We start from the raw sequence: 13,984 nt of genomic DNA on the forward strand, positions 1-13,984 counted from the left end.
ACTGCCCTAGTACCACCAATCTCTCTTTCCCTGCTCGGAGTACCCACTGAAGATATAAGGTAGTCTATGAGGTTCTCCGTACGATTCCATCAACCACACACGTAGTGGCTTTGTTGTAGCAGGCAATGCTAAGGAATGCAAATTACAAGCCCTGGTAAACATGTGGGTCTGGAAATAAGGTAAGCGCTAAGTTAGCAAGCCTACTGTGATGCAGGGCAGTGTTTCCATTGGGCCTCTGTGGATAAGGAAGTCAGACGCAGGATTACCAGAGAGGACAATGATGACCTCCATCTCTGGTACATCACAGGCATAAACCATGACTGACAAAATAACAAGAAAAAGACGGCTACTGACTTGGCCATAGGCATTCATCTCATGTACCTCAGAATTGAAATCCTCACATACATTATACATACTGTATTGACACTATCAGACTCCCGTTCAGAACTTAAAGGCAGTGTCTGGTCTCTCCTGGTACCTCAGTCTCTCCAGCATCTGCAAACATTTAGTACTGATTCCAGAGGCTCAACGCATCTTCCCTGGCACAGGCCTGCCTGCACATCGCGCTGCCATGACCAATAAACCTCCACACTGGGTGATACAACTGTGATTCCACCCCCACACTGCCATACACCAACACCTGTCCCTTCACTAACAGAGAAACAAGACAAATATGTTAGTAAACACGGCCCTACAGATGTTCAGAGGAGATACCTCACAATTCTGAGCACACACACCGATTTGACTTAATCTGAATACAGGTGGTGACCAGATGTCATCCCTCATAAAATGTGTTTACAATGAGAAACCTCATTTAGTTCCAGTAATACTTTCGCATATTATAGCAACAATTCTCCTGAGATACAGAGTCAGTTGGGGATCCTTGAACAGCCCACTTACAGGCCCTGGCTGAGCCAATAGCTGCAGGTAAATAACTGCTCTGGGACCTGTTAATACTCAGAATGGGAGAAGTGTGTGGGAAGATGCCCCGAGTCTAGTTTAATGTGATGCATGTGGTCCTGACAGAACTGTAGGTTACTGAGCTGAGGTATTCAAAGCATAACATCTTCAGACAGATGTGTACATTCTTCTTTCAGTGTCAGAACGAACCACTCATTTCCTCATTGTTAAGTGTTCCTCCGCAGCTTTTGATGCAGGAGATATTTAGAAAATGTACAGTATGCACATCCATCACAGAACAACCGACACACCGTGACAAAGCAACAGCTGATTTTTCATAGGGGGTTTATCATCTTCACCATTGAGACTTCATATATACACACACACACACACACACACACACACACACAACACTCTGATACTTTCACATAGTTAGAGTATTCAAAGCTCTGTGTAAATATTTGGAGGCAGATTTGCAAGAAGATTTACATGTGTTGACCTCCCTGCGGCCTGTTCTCAGTTGGATGGTCTGCAGGTTCCGGCTTTTAAAGACTTCTATAGGGATAGCATACATAGTAGTCTGCTTTATATCAACAATATTATTCAATCCAAGAGATGGCAGCGCAGTCAGACTCCCACACCCTCCTGCTTTAGCTCAGTTACATAAAGGCTTGGTAAGGGTAATTTCCATCTAAAAAGAGGACCCATGAGCACCAACATGTGAAGTTCATAGGTGCCTGTTAAATGAAAGGTTAGTCTATATATTTTTTTAAATTAAGGAATATATACTCTGAACAAAAATATAAAATGCAACAATTTCAATGATTTTACTGAGTTGCAGTTCATATAAGGAAATCAGTCAATTGAAATAAATTCATTAGGACCTAATCTATGGATTTCTCATGACTGGGAATACAGACATGCATCTGTTGGTCACAGACACTTTTTTTTTTTTTAAAGGTATGGGCATGGATCAGAAAACCAGTCAGTATCTGGTGTGACCACCATTTGCCTCATGCAAACTCTACATTTGTTGTATTTTTACCCCTTTTTCTCCCCAATTGGGTAGTTGCAGTCTTGTCCCATCACTGCAACTCCTACGGACTCGGGAGAGGCGACGGTCGAGAGCCATGCATCCTCTGAAACACGCACTTCTTCTTGACACACTGCTCCCTTAACTGTGTTTGTCAAATGTTCTGTGTAACTTGTTAAAAGTAGTCCTTGTGCATAGAGTTGTAGGATTTGTTAAACTCTGAAATCAAATGGTTTTTAATTTGGCATACATTTTTTTGTGAAAAAAATCTTAGTCAGCGCAATTCCGTTATCGTGGAATTGCCCCAAGGTCGTTTTAGTCAAATTCTGTTTGAGGCTACCAATTGAATACAATCATTAACCTAGTCAAACAGAAGTATAAACCAAGCCAAGGTTAAAAACAGAGTATAGTATTTGGAGTACATTTTAGCCTAGGCCTCACCTTCAACAATACAGAGTTACACAAAGTATGATCTCTGTTTCAAATAGCTACAGTATGACAGTGGAATAAGCAAAACAGTCACATTGGAACATAGTACAAGGGATTACATCAGATCAACTGCTAATGTCTGAACGGAGTATTATGGGCCGTTTTATTAAATCACCTTGTTGAGGTAAAATAGCTGACATTCCTGCTGTATTCATTCTGAACCCCTAGTTGTAATTATTTGAATTCCTGGTTGCTACAGCCTATTAAACCAAAGTTAAACTTCACAGACTACTGAATATAAATGCCACAAGCATGACTGTTACTCCCTGGAGTCCACAGCCCGGCCCCTGGGAAGCTATAGTTCAATTTAGAAGTACATTGTTCAACAGTATAATCTATGGGAATGGGGCCTGCATGTTTCTGACTACTGAACAATGTCAGGCATCTTAACGAATGAGAATTACAGGTCCATGAGCCTTCCCTTTGAGCCAAGCCAGGTCTAGTTGGAAAAACAGCTCTGGGCCCGTTTTCCTGAAAGCATTTTAACGCTAAATTCATTGTTAGAAACATCAGTGGTTCTAATGATGAACTTATCCTTAAGATACTTTTGGACCTGGTAATTTATGGTGAGTACAGCAGCCCCTGGCTTTGAACACTAGTATAGTATTTCCACAGCCTGAGATGAAGGCGAGACATTGTGAAGGGTCACGAGTAATCAGACAGTCTAGAACAGATGTAAATCTACAGATGTTTCCATTTCAGCTTTCATTCGTCAGAGGTTGACACCATAAAACTCATACGATCCAGTCTGTTTGTGATGACAAGATTGATGTCAACGACATACAGTATCAAATAAGGTAGACATGTACTGTAGTTCTGACAACACCTTGTTGTTCACCTTCTCCATACGGAGCATCCAAATTGTCTCTCAGTAAAGCCATCCTTCAAATGGGACATTTCACTGACAGCATGACATGTGTCTGTCTTGTCAAAGAGCAATATAAATCAAAGTGAGAAATAATCCCTAATTTTCTCTCATGGTCCCTGTGATACAATAGGATTAATTCCCATCAGGAAGCTATATTCTTTTTCCAACAACAACTTTTGTTCACAACACTGAGAAGACTGCATTACCTGTCGGTTTGAAAACATTGCGAGATTGACATGTGGGGGTATGCAAACCAACCTGCTCTGGCTTCCATGTTCATATGTAAATTCTACACTGGACAAAGGGTTGTTTTTCCTCCTGGGCTATATTTACAGCCCAGTCAAAGCAGTTGCTATGGAGAGACTCAGAGCTCTTAGACAGTTCTAAGACACATTACACAACATGTCCTGCCTTCCATAGGAGGAACTGATTACAAAGGTTAAAAAGGACTCAACGCAAAGATGTTAGATAATAAATAACAACAAAAGAGTATAAAAAAAACATAAGATAACAGAAGGGCCTAAATCCATCCATAGTGATGTTGAAACTAAACTAAAACTGGGATTAAACCATGACAATTATGCTTTTGATAGAGTTTCTAATAATATCTTATAAAAATTGAAAGATACACCTCAGAACAAATATTCAAATAAAATGTATTTTGTAAAATCTCTGGACATACCTTTAACAAAAAAAGCACGGTGACTTGGTCCTCACCACCCAGGTCCTCACTATGACGAAGGTGAGAAATTCCAATGTTGTCCTATCCAAGTCTGAGACATCCCTCCCTTATTTGGCATGTATGTATAAACTCCTTTCTGCTCACCTCCAATCTACTGAACCGCAGTAGAGAGTCGGGGAAACTGTCACCTGATGAGTGAGCACCTTCCCTCTGTGCCAGACACACCCCTATGATTCTACATCTGCAGCTTGCACCCCTCACATCCAGGCAGACATTTCCTTATGAACAAAAGTGGACCGCATAATGGATACTTGGTAGTCATCATGATCCTTATGTTGTTTGATAGGAAACCCTCTCCATTAAAAGTGACCCATCTTCATCCTTGAATGTTTCTAACCAAATCAGGAGTTAGGACAGAGGAACATGAGTGTCCGTCTCCAACATCCAGAATGGAAATCCCTATCCCTCCTCTAGATGCATGGGCACCTTAGAGAGCGAAGAGGACATATTCCTCTGTTTTCAAAAGAGGTTGAGAGCATGAGGAGGCTCTGTCTCCAACACCATAGTGTTATACAGTTCTCCTGAACCCTGGACTCGTTTCCTGTTGCGGTCTGATATTTGCATGCAAGTGGCATGGTGTTCGCCAGGATGAAAATGAACCATATATAAAGTCCCTTCATTGTGAATGTCCTTCCTCCTAAGGCGGCACCAATGTGGCCCCACATATTCTGTTAGTACTGCTTCACATAGCACGCCACATAGCACGCCATTTACTTTCCTGAATAACTGCTGCAAGGCATTCTTGATTTCTTTCCATCAGTTTCTCTTGACTGTGCATTCACAATCTGAATATCTAGCGGAGAATCCCTTCTAGCCATAAGGGGACCTCCTCAAGCCACATAACAAGCTGGAAAATCCAACCCTCTAATTGAAGGATGAGTACTTTTTGTATGTTGTCATTCACTCACAGGAGAAATCTCCTGTGGATCCGAAGGCGTCCCTTATATCGGTTAACTTATCCTTTCAGAGTCAAGGGCTTGGCGTCACCCTGTTTTGCTATAGGATAAAGCCAAGAATGGCATTTCTCTCTACATCTCAATGACCGCTTCAATGCCCCAATATTCCTCCATCCTTTCTCCTTTAACACACACCCTTACAACCCTGACCGAGGTTATCAGTTCCTCCACAGAGATCAGACAAAAGGAACATGGGGTGTCTGGAGTTTACCCCCTTGGGAAAGACTCCTCCCCACTTGGCTGTGGTGAAAGACTCCTCCTCAGGAAGCAGCATATGCACAGAGGCTGAAGCTGAGGATTAGTCATAAGTCTACACCATCATCGTGCAGGACAGGAAAAACTCCCTACCATAGCCATGAATCATCATTAGCGACAAGACAATGATTCTGAATTTTCTTCCTTCAAATTTTTATTACAACTTGTTATTTTGTATTAAGAATTGAATATTGTACTGCATTGTTGAGGGGAGTTAACCAGTAAGCAATCTCTTTCTTGCTTCTAGATTGTTTTATTTACACTTTACTTTAACCTCTAAAAGGACATTAAAGGGGATGTTAATGATTAGCTTGGAAGTCAGTAAATAAACCCGAATAGCAGCAGTGACTGAGGCTGAGCACACATAACCTGAACCTGCATTCCACACGAAATGTCAAGGTCAGAGATCTAGCTAGTTGTTGGTAAGTTTGAGGAACTCCTGTGCTAACAACTGAAACTGTTTGTTGTTGACATTTTTCCGCTTATTTGCCATGACAACGTGAATATTATATCCTTCAGACCTGTTCTTAAATATTTGAAAGTTCAGTGTACACTTGTTTAACGTGCTTTCTTCCATTTCAGTTACCTGGTTTCTGACGAGGAAACAGGTAAAGCTCAACTGTCAATTATATGCAGTCACACTATAATTTCCCGCCAACTTACTCTGGAGTAGAGACCTGATAACTCAAAAACAAACCTTGTAATTTACAGTGATAAGACTAAATTGGGGGACAAGGGAAACATTTATCTGCACATAAAACCTATTGCACCTCTGAACCACCATTCCAATACTAATAAGGGAAGGAGAAAGTGGTTGAAAGAGATTCAAAGTTTTGAAAGACACTTCTGTTCAAAAGACCCTGATTTAATCCGTTTAGTTTACTTGCAAAGCAACGTTTGAGGGGTGAAGGATCCAGCAGTGCCAAATTGACCTCTGTGCACAGGCATGTGATGATCCACTTATATGACTCCATTCAACATGACCCCCAAAGAGCCACTTCAGCTGGGGTTTATTTAAAGTCTCATTTCCTCTGGACAACACACGCCATCTGGGTCTGATGGAGGTCCGAGGTGTGAGCACATTGTAAACTTTACCACCAGGCTGTGTCCACAGACAGCCACATTAGCACTTCCCTGCAGAGTGAGCCCCACTGAGGGAGGGCAACACTCTGGGGGACAGCTGGGCAGAGAGGAGGAGTTGAGGGGGATGTCCTGGGAGTTCCCTTGAGCCCTTCCAGGACATGCAGCATATGTTCTCAACTGAGGTTCACTGACAGACATCACAGGAAAAGGAAACAACTCCAAATACAAGCAGCATCGTATCATAGAGGAAACTAATGTGGGGTTTTCTAAATGGAACGAGATTCTGGAGAGCTTTTTTAACAGACAGCACAATAACAAGGCGAACTTCCCCAGACCTTGGAATGAGACTCAGAGTCTATGACTAATGTGCGTAATCTACTGGAAGAGTTCTGGGTGGAATGTAATTGTAAGGGGCAGTAAAATCATTCACATTGAAATGAATCAACGTGACTGATTGTGGGGAGTGGCAGGCAGGGTCCTGAACAATGCAGTAGAAGACATTGAATGCGGTGCTATATAAATGCCTCAGCAACAAAAGAGCTCAGACCTGATCCTTTTCACCATCTGCACAAAAACATTGATGAATAGGAGGTTGTCTCAGAAATATAAGTCTAGTGTCCATCTTACGGTTTGTGTTGCTTAGCTTGATCCCAGATCTGGACATGCAGTCTATAGGTTATGGCATGACAGCAATAGAAGAGTTGGCTGAAGCACATACAGATCTGGACTGGGTCAGACTAAAAGTCACTGCCACTGAATGACACTAGCATTAAAACCCTTTCTAAGCAGTCTCCACATGGGACCAGTATGCATGTCACCGGATCTGGTGCAGCCAGCTAACCTATGGCTGACTGATAGAGGAGCAGAATGAGGGGTAAAAGAGTTAAGCTCTGGAGGCCCCATTAACAAGCAGCACTCAGAGAGGACCAGAGAGGTGCAGTCATCCCTGCCTGGCCAGGTCACCACAGTCTGTAGCCCCAGGCCCACTGGGCTGGAAAAGCTGCTGCTTGGACTGGATCCCATCGAATTCCTCAGTCTCCTACCCCTTTAAAGCTCCATACATTCTGCAAACACAGCTACATTCCAATTCCAGTCCTCATTACTAAGTAGGTCAGGGGTAGCTCTCATCTTTGGCACCCTGGTCCTGAGGTTTGTTGGTACTGGGTTCAGACATGTTGTTTCATCTACAGCTTCACACAGCGGTGCTTTAGCTTTCATACAGCATGGAGATATTGACTCATACCCATTTGGTTTGACGTTTGCGTAGAAGTCAGAGTTTGCATGGGAGGATAATGCACCAAAAATGTATCTAAAAACACAAATAAACACCAAACAAAGAAAGCTTAAACAATGCTAAAATGTTGTTTTACTTCTTTACTTCCGCCATTCAGCCAACAGTCAATTCAACATTTATTAAATGACTCTGGGGGGGGGGGGGGGGGGGGGGGGGGGGGGGGGGGGGGGTGTACTAATCCACCAAACGCCTGATTGTGTATATTAAAACATTTCAGCTGATATATCAAATGAAATAAAGCCATCTTGGAGCAGAAGCAGACTATTGACCCCAGGGTTTGTCCCATGCTAGCCATGTCAGGTGTACAGTAATTGTAAAGCTGTAACCAGTAAAACCAATCCCCCCAGATTTTCTTTCAGCTGAGTGGTCATGTTATAAACCTTTGGGCTCTTTTGACCCCAGAGGTGAATTTGAGCTGGATAGTCACGACAATGAAAGGTAAACAATGAAGTCTGACAACACACATTCCTCTTGCCTCTTCACTTCGACCAATCATTACCTCAAAAGAGAGAGACAGCATTCCAAGCTGCCTGTTAACAGTTAGCCATCCAAAGCAGGAGACAAATCGACAACATGCTACTTTAACTCCATTTCACACACTAGTCCAAATGAGCCGCAAGATGTTTTTTTTAACTACAATTTGAGGGAGGGTTAAATCAAAAGTTGAGATTTGTTTTGGAGGCTTCAAATGTGAAGGGAGTCTGAATGCAGTCTGAGCTATAGGCAGTCTGAGTGAACGAGACAACTCTTCATGAGGGCGGCACACGTCCCCCCTCCCAGCCACTGGCCTCTTTTGGCCGTGGTGGTGGCAAAGGCACGGGTGGGGAGGAAAAAGGGAGCCATTGACACATTGGCATTCTTCAGCCAGAGTGGAAGCTCAGTGCCAAAATGCATTCAGTGGAGAAGAGAGGGGGGGGAAATTGTGGACACAGGCAAGTTCTTTTACTGAAGATTATTAGCAATTGAAATAACATGGAATTTAAGGAAGCACCCCCCACCATGCAGGTTAGCTACATATGCTGGCCAAAGCATAATCATTGTTTTAGAGTCAAACACATCCTGATCCTTGTTTGGGTCTGAGCTATGCAGAAGGGGCAGTCCAGCTCCGGGAATCACACAAAGCACCTCTCTGCCAGGTCAGCCCTGACAGACTGTGGGCAGTGAATTCATGGGTCTCTGAGCTCTGCTTTTCCAATCCTTCAGATGTCCTTTATTCTGCAAATTTCTATCCCTTTCCACCTACGCATGCAGTACTTAGGCTGACGGCAAATAACCTGCAACTTTGGATTAGAATGCCCTTCCATCAATGTTACATTAGCTCTCCAATGCCAGGACACCAAACAAACATTACATTAAGTCAAAGGAGGTTAGTAATGGACTTTGAGCTGTAGACTGCCAAGTGATCATTGTTTGCCAGTGCATCTGAGATGTCACATACTGTACGACTAACTATAAAAAGGTCAATAAGATGTTAAAAAGGCTGGTCTTACCTTCCCCCATTGGGCCCTTATGGAGAGTACTGTGGGACTCCTCTGGCATGGCACTCAGGCCTCAGGACCTGCCAAGACAGAACAGAGTCAGGTCTCAAGTCAGCACAAGTGGACTCTTTGTAGTAAAATCAACATGAAACATAAGCTTTCACATAATAACGCAACTCTGTTAAACAGCACCAGAACAAAACATTTTGTTCCTCTGATGTATGGCCAATGTTGTGATGCCCTGTTGTCAGTCACCTCAATCTAGATTCTACATTCCGTAGTATTGATCACATTATGTCCATCTCCCACAAGATGATCACCAGCTTCATCACAGCTGTAAACCTTTCCCATTGCTCAGCTGCCCCAGTTATGTGCTTGTTACACCATCGTATTGTGTGCTTCTACAATCTATACCATGCTAGACAAACTCATTCATTCCCCACTCCTCTAAGCTTGCACAGGTGGGGGGAAAACTAGCTGGATTCTTATCAGCATTTAATAGAGAAATTCCTCACATTCCACTGATTACTGCATGGTTAGTCTGTGTTTGAGTGGCTGGCACAAGCTCTGACGTATGGGGCTCCAGAGGGCTTTGTATATCCCTGAGATTACAACATGAGCTCATACCAGACCAGTGACTGGAAGTCTGGGGAGTGACATGAGACAGAGCTGGAGGGTCCTAGCTGGGATGAGACATCCACCTGAAGAAAAGGCTGACGGGAATGGTGAATTCAGTCAAATTGAAGCCTTACAGTAACCAAACCACCACAATCCACAAAAACATTTCCAATAGCTAGCTACCCTCTTCCATAAAATGCCCTTTGAATTAGTAAGGGCAAGGATTTAAAATGCATCTAAAGCTCTTTTCAGGCATAATTGTTCATAGGCTACACAGGTTGACACAAGAGGCTGTTGAGGTGAGAACGGCTCATAATAATGGCCAGAATGGAGCAAATGGAATGGTATCAAACAAATGGAAACCATGTGTTTGATACCATTCCACCTATTCCGCTGCAGTCATTACCAAGAGCCCATTCTTCCCATTTACGGTGCCACCAACCTCCTATGGTTGGGAAGTTCAAACAGTGGCCTGTAGTTAAGTTTGGCCCTCATCACGCCAAAGTACTTTGGTCTTACTGATGAGGAGTGTCACCTCCAGGCCCACCCACCCTGCCAGTTTCCCACATCACTGCTTCTCTCCCTCCTTAAATCAAATTAATACAAAAGACTGGGCCTGAAAACTCGTCTCCTGTGATTCCTAGTAAGCCTCCATCTTTCAAACAATCACATATGTCACCGCAGCTAGATTGGTGGCAGGAATTTGTCAGGGATTAGTATCATGCATTGTTCCCAGTGCAATCTGTGGTCATTGCTCCTAACAAGCTGACTCGCTGAGGCCAAGCCCACTGCCACGGGAGTTTGTCAACTATGTTGCACAGGAACGCTGGGAGAAAACAAGACCCCTGCTCAACACATTATATTCACTTGTTTAACAGTGAGAAGTGTGCCTGCAGCTGTGGCACCTAGTGCACTGAGCTACAGAACAAATCCACTTCCGACAGGTCTGGAACTCTGACCTCAGAGCTAACCCAGCTGAATAACCACGACTACACTAATCTCTGAACCCTCATCTGGTAAATGAGTGGATAGACAAGAAAAAAAATGGCTCCAAGGTACACCTCCATTAAGACACACATACGTTCAAAAGTTTGGGGTCACTTAATGTCCTTGTCTTTGAAATAAAAGCACGTCCATTAAAATAACATAAAATTGATCAGAAATAAAGTGTAGACATTGTTAATGTTGTAAATTACTATTGTAGCTGGAAACGGCTGATTTTTTAATGGAATAACTACTCAGGCGTACAGAGGCCCATTATCAGCAACCATCACTCCTGTGTTCCAATGGCACGTTGCGTTAGCAAATCCAAGTTTATCATTTTAAAATGCTAATTGATCATTAGAAAACCCTAGTTAGGCTTGATACAACCTAAACTCTAAATTCACAGCGTAATTTCATTACCGTGAAATTTCCCCATGTACAAAAACCAGAGAAAACAAACTTGGATGTAAAAATGTAATATTGATGAAGAGGTCTTCTAGCAAGAACAAGGTCAGCAGAGCAATTTATCACCCCCCAACCTAGTTTTACTGCGTTTTAAACTTCTATTATCCATCATCTCACGTTTGCTGAGCTATGAAAACTGTAAATCACTATTTTCCTAAAAGGTGGGAAGCACAGCTTCCTTCAAATCCTTAGGAAAACACTAGCCAGGCTGACACAGTCATGTGAAGGGGGCCCCTTGTGCTGGAGCCAGCCTTCGTTACACACAAATGGATAGCATTTGTTCCCACATCTGATAAGTGTGTTAGCCGCAACCTGAACCTCCCTTCTGGAGATCTGGAGCTTGTTCTCTAAGTGGACCCAGATGCCACCACAAATAGTCTGATGGTTGTTAAGTTAGAGCGCTGCAATGGATCACTTGGTCTGTAATATCCCTTTCAGTGGAGTAGATAATGTCCCTTGTTCCTGTGATCTTACGGTTTTTCTGAGCTTGAATTCCAACTGGAAACGTTTTCCTAACAGACGACAGTTGTGACAGGCACATGTTGCCCTGAGATAATAGACTGTGCTCAGTTGGAGAAAGGGAGAGAATGAACATTCTAATTAGGTCACTGATTTAACTGTGTGTCCAATTCCCCACCACAAACAGATAACCATAACAAGCATCCAACACCGTCTTCCCTGTACTTGAGACCCAACGCCTGGCATTCTTGGGGAGGGATTACTATCTGGGGAATATCATTCACCACGGACAGCTCCCAGTGTTGGGAGGGAAGTAAAACCTTGAACTAATAACAGAGGGCAAACTATGGCGGGTAAGACAAGCCCAGGCATCTCCTCTGGGTAGACATGCCACTCTACGTCTCTCCAGAGAGGTTTACAGACAGAGGGCACAGACTGAGCAGAAAGGAAGTGACATTTAACCAACCTGGGAATTTCCTATTGAGCACCAAGGATAACATCAATAATATTGATTTTTGAACCATAGGGAATCATTTCATATCACTTACTGACTCCATAGTGCCTGGGGGAGGTATCCGTCAGAGGCAATGAAATACAGTGGTCGGAAATTAATGACAACCCTGATAAAGATGAGCGTAAATGATTATATTAAACAATGCAAATACTAAGCAATACTCAAAAAAAGTAGGAAATTATATTATACTGAACAAAAATATAAAATGCAGTGTTGGTGCCATGTGTCATGAGCTGAAATTCAAATAAAAAAAAGAGCCATAAATGTTCCATAAGCACAAAAAGCTTATTTCGCTCAAGTTTCACACAAGCTTGTTTACATCCCTGTTAGTGAGCATTTATCCTTTGCCAAGATAATCCCTCCACCTTAGAAAAAGGCTCAGTGCCATTATCCTCGCAAGGTGAGGTATTGAAAGGTATTGAAAACAGGGGTTCAAATAATTGTGATCCCTACCTTTGAGAGAAAAAACATCACTTGTTAAACAAAATCTTAGTATAAAATAATTTCCCCCTTTTCTTTTTGCATACAATATAGCTCAGCATTTGAATTTTTGCTAATCTTTATCGAAAAGGTGTGAATCCCCCCTCTGTATGTGAATAACAGCCGAGTCTGAGGGAGAAATTACTTCACTTTTGGATGCTGTGTCAGAGAACAATTTCCTTGTTGCATATACAAGTAACTGCCAAAATAAAAGAAAACGCTTAAGTAAATGAGGGATACAAATTATATTGAAAGCAGATGATTCCACAGGTGTGGTTCCTGAGTTAATTAAGCAATGAACATCCCATCAGGCTTAGGATCATGTATATAAATGCCCAGTTCCCCATTATTTTGGCCTCCGGGGCTTGAAGACATCTCAGTGACTCAGTTGCTCAATCATGTCGAGAGAACCTGCTCCCTATTAAATGCAACAAGGCAACTGTAAACACGTCGTCCCCCATAAATGATGCAGCGCCCCGCAGGCCAACTGAGCGATCGCGTGACTAACAAATTTCAGTTAATTACTGTAGCTCCCACCTTGGGCCAATCAGTGTAATTCTGTAAATGCCGGATCTCTATGGCAAGACGCATCATTCACCCAAGTTTAGTCAAAATCGTGCCAGTTCTGCCTGAGATATCACGTGTGACTAATGTACGAACGTACTAATGGACGGAGACAGATCCACAGTCCCGTCCGATTTCATCGTGGGGGACTTGGCAAATTAACGGTTTCTGCGTGCGACATGAATAAATAAAGCATAATAGAGAGGGCAGGCTGAGAATACTGCTGTAGAATGTAGGCTGCTCCACCTCTCTCACAGTCAGACTACATCACATTCCCTCTTCACCAAACTGTCTTCCCAACAAGTCTCAAGGGATTCTGGGAATACTACACAAGCCTCTGGGGATGTCCTCATTCAGACAGAACACTGTCAGGATGTTCATATTCAGAAAGTGAAAAATAAAAAGCTAACCGAGCTGACTGAGACAGAGCCATTATTATTTCAGTGGTAGGGCCGTGTTTATCTTGCTTGACCTCTCGCTTACCCCCGTCTACACCCACAGAGGGGAAAAAACACACACAATTCTCTCAGTGTCAGAGAATTACCCTCTTTCCCACAATACTACTGCACTACGTCCTTGACACAGCCCACAAGAGACCAACAGCCTTTCATTCACAGGAGAACACAATAAACCAGACACATACTCTCACTCAATTTCAATCAAACCAGCTCCTTCTAGAATAGCATCTTGGTAACCTTCGACTTCTCCCAGACATTTAACATATGGGTCGTTCCACCTCAAAAAGCACTAGAAAAAAAAAGGTTTAGATCGTTAAGAATAGCATTCCTGCAATATTATTTTG

The sequence above is a fragment of the Salmo trutta genome, chromosome 25 (assembly GCF_901001165.1).
Source record: "Salmo trutta chromosome 25, fSalTru1.1, whole genome shotgun sequence".
Classification (NCBI taxonomy): Eukaryota; Metazoa; Chordata; class Actinopteri; order Salmoniformes; family Salmonidae; genus Salmo; species Salmo trutta.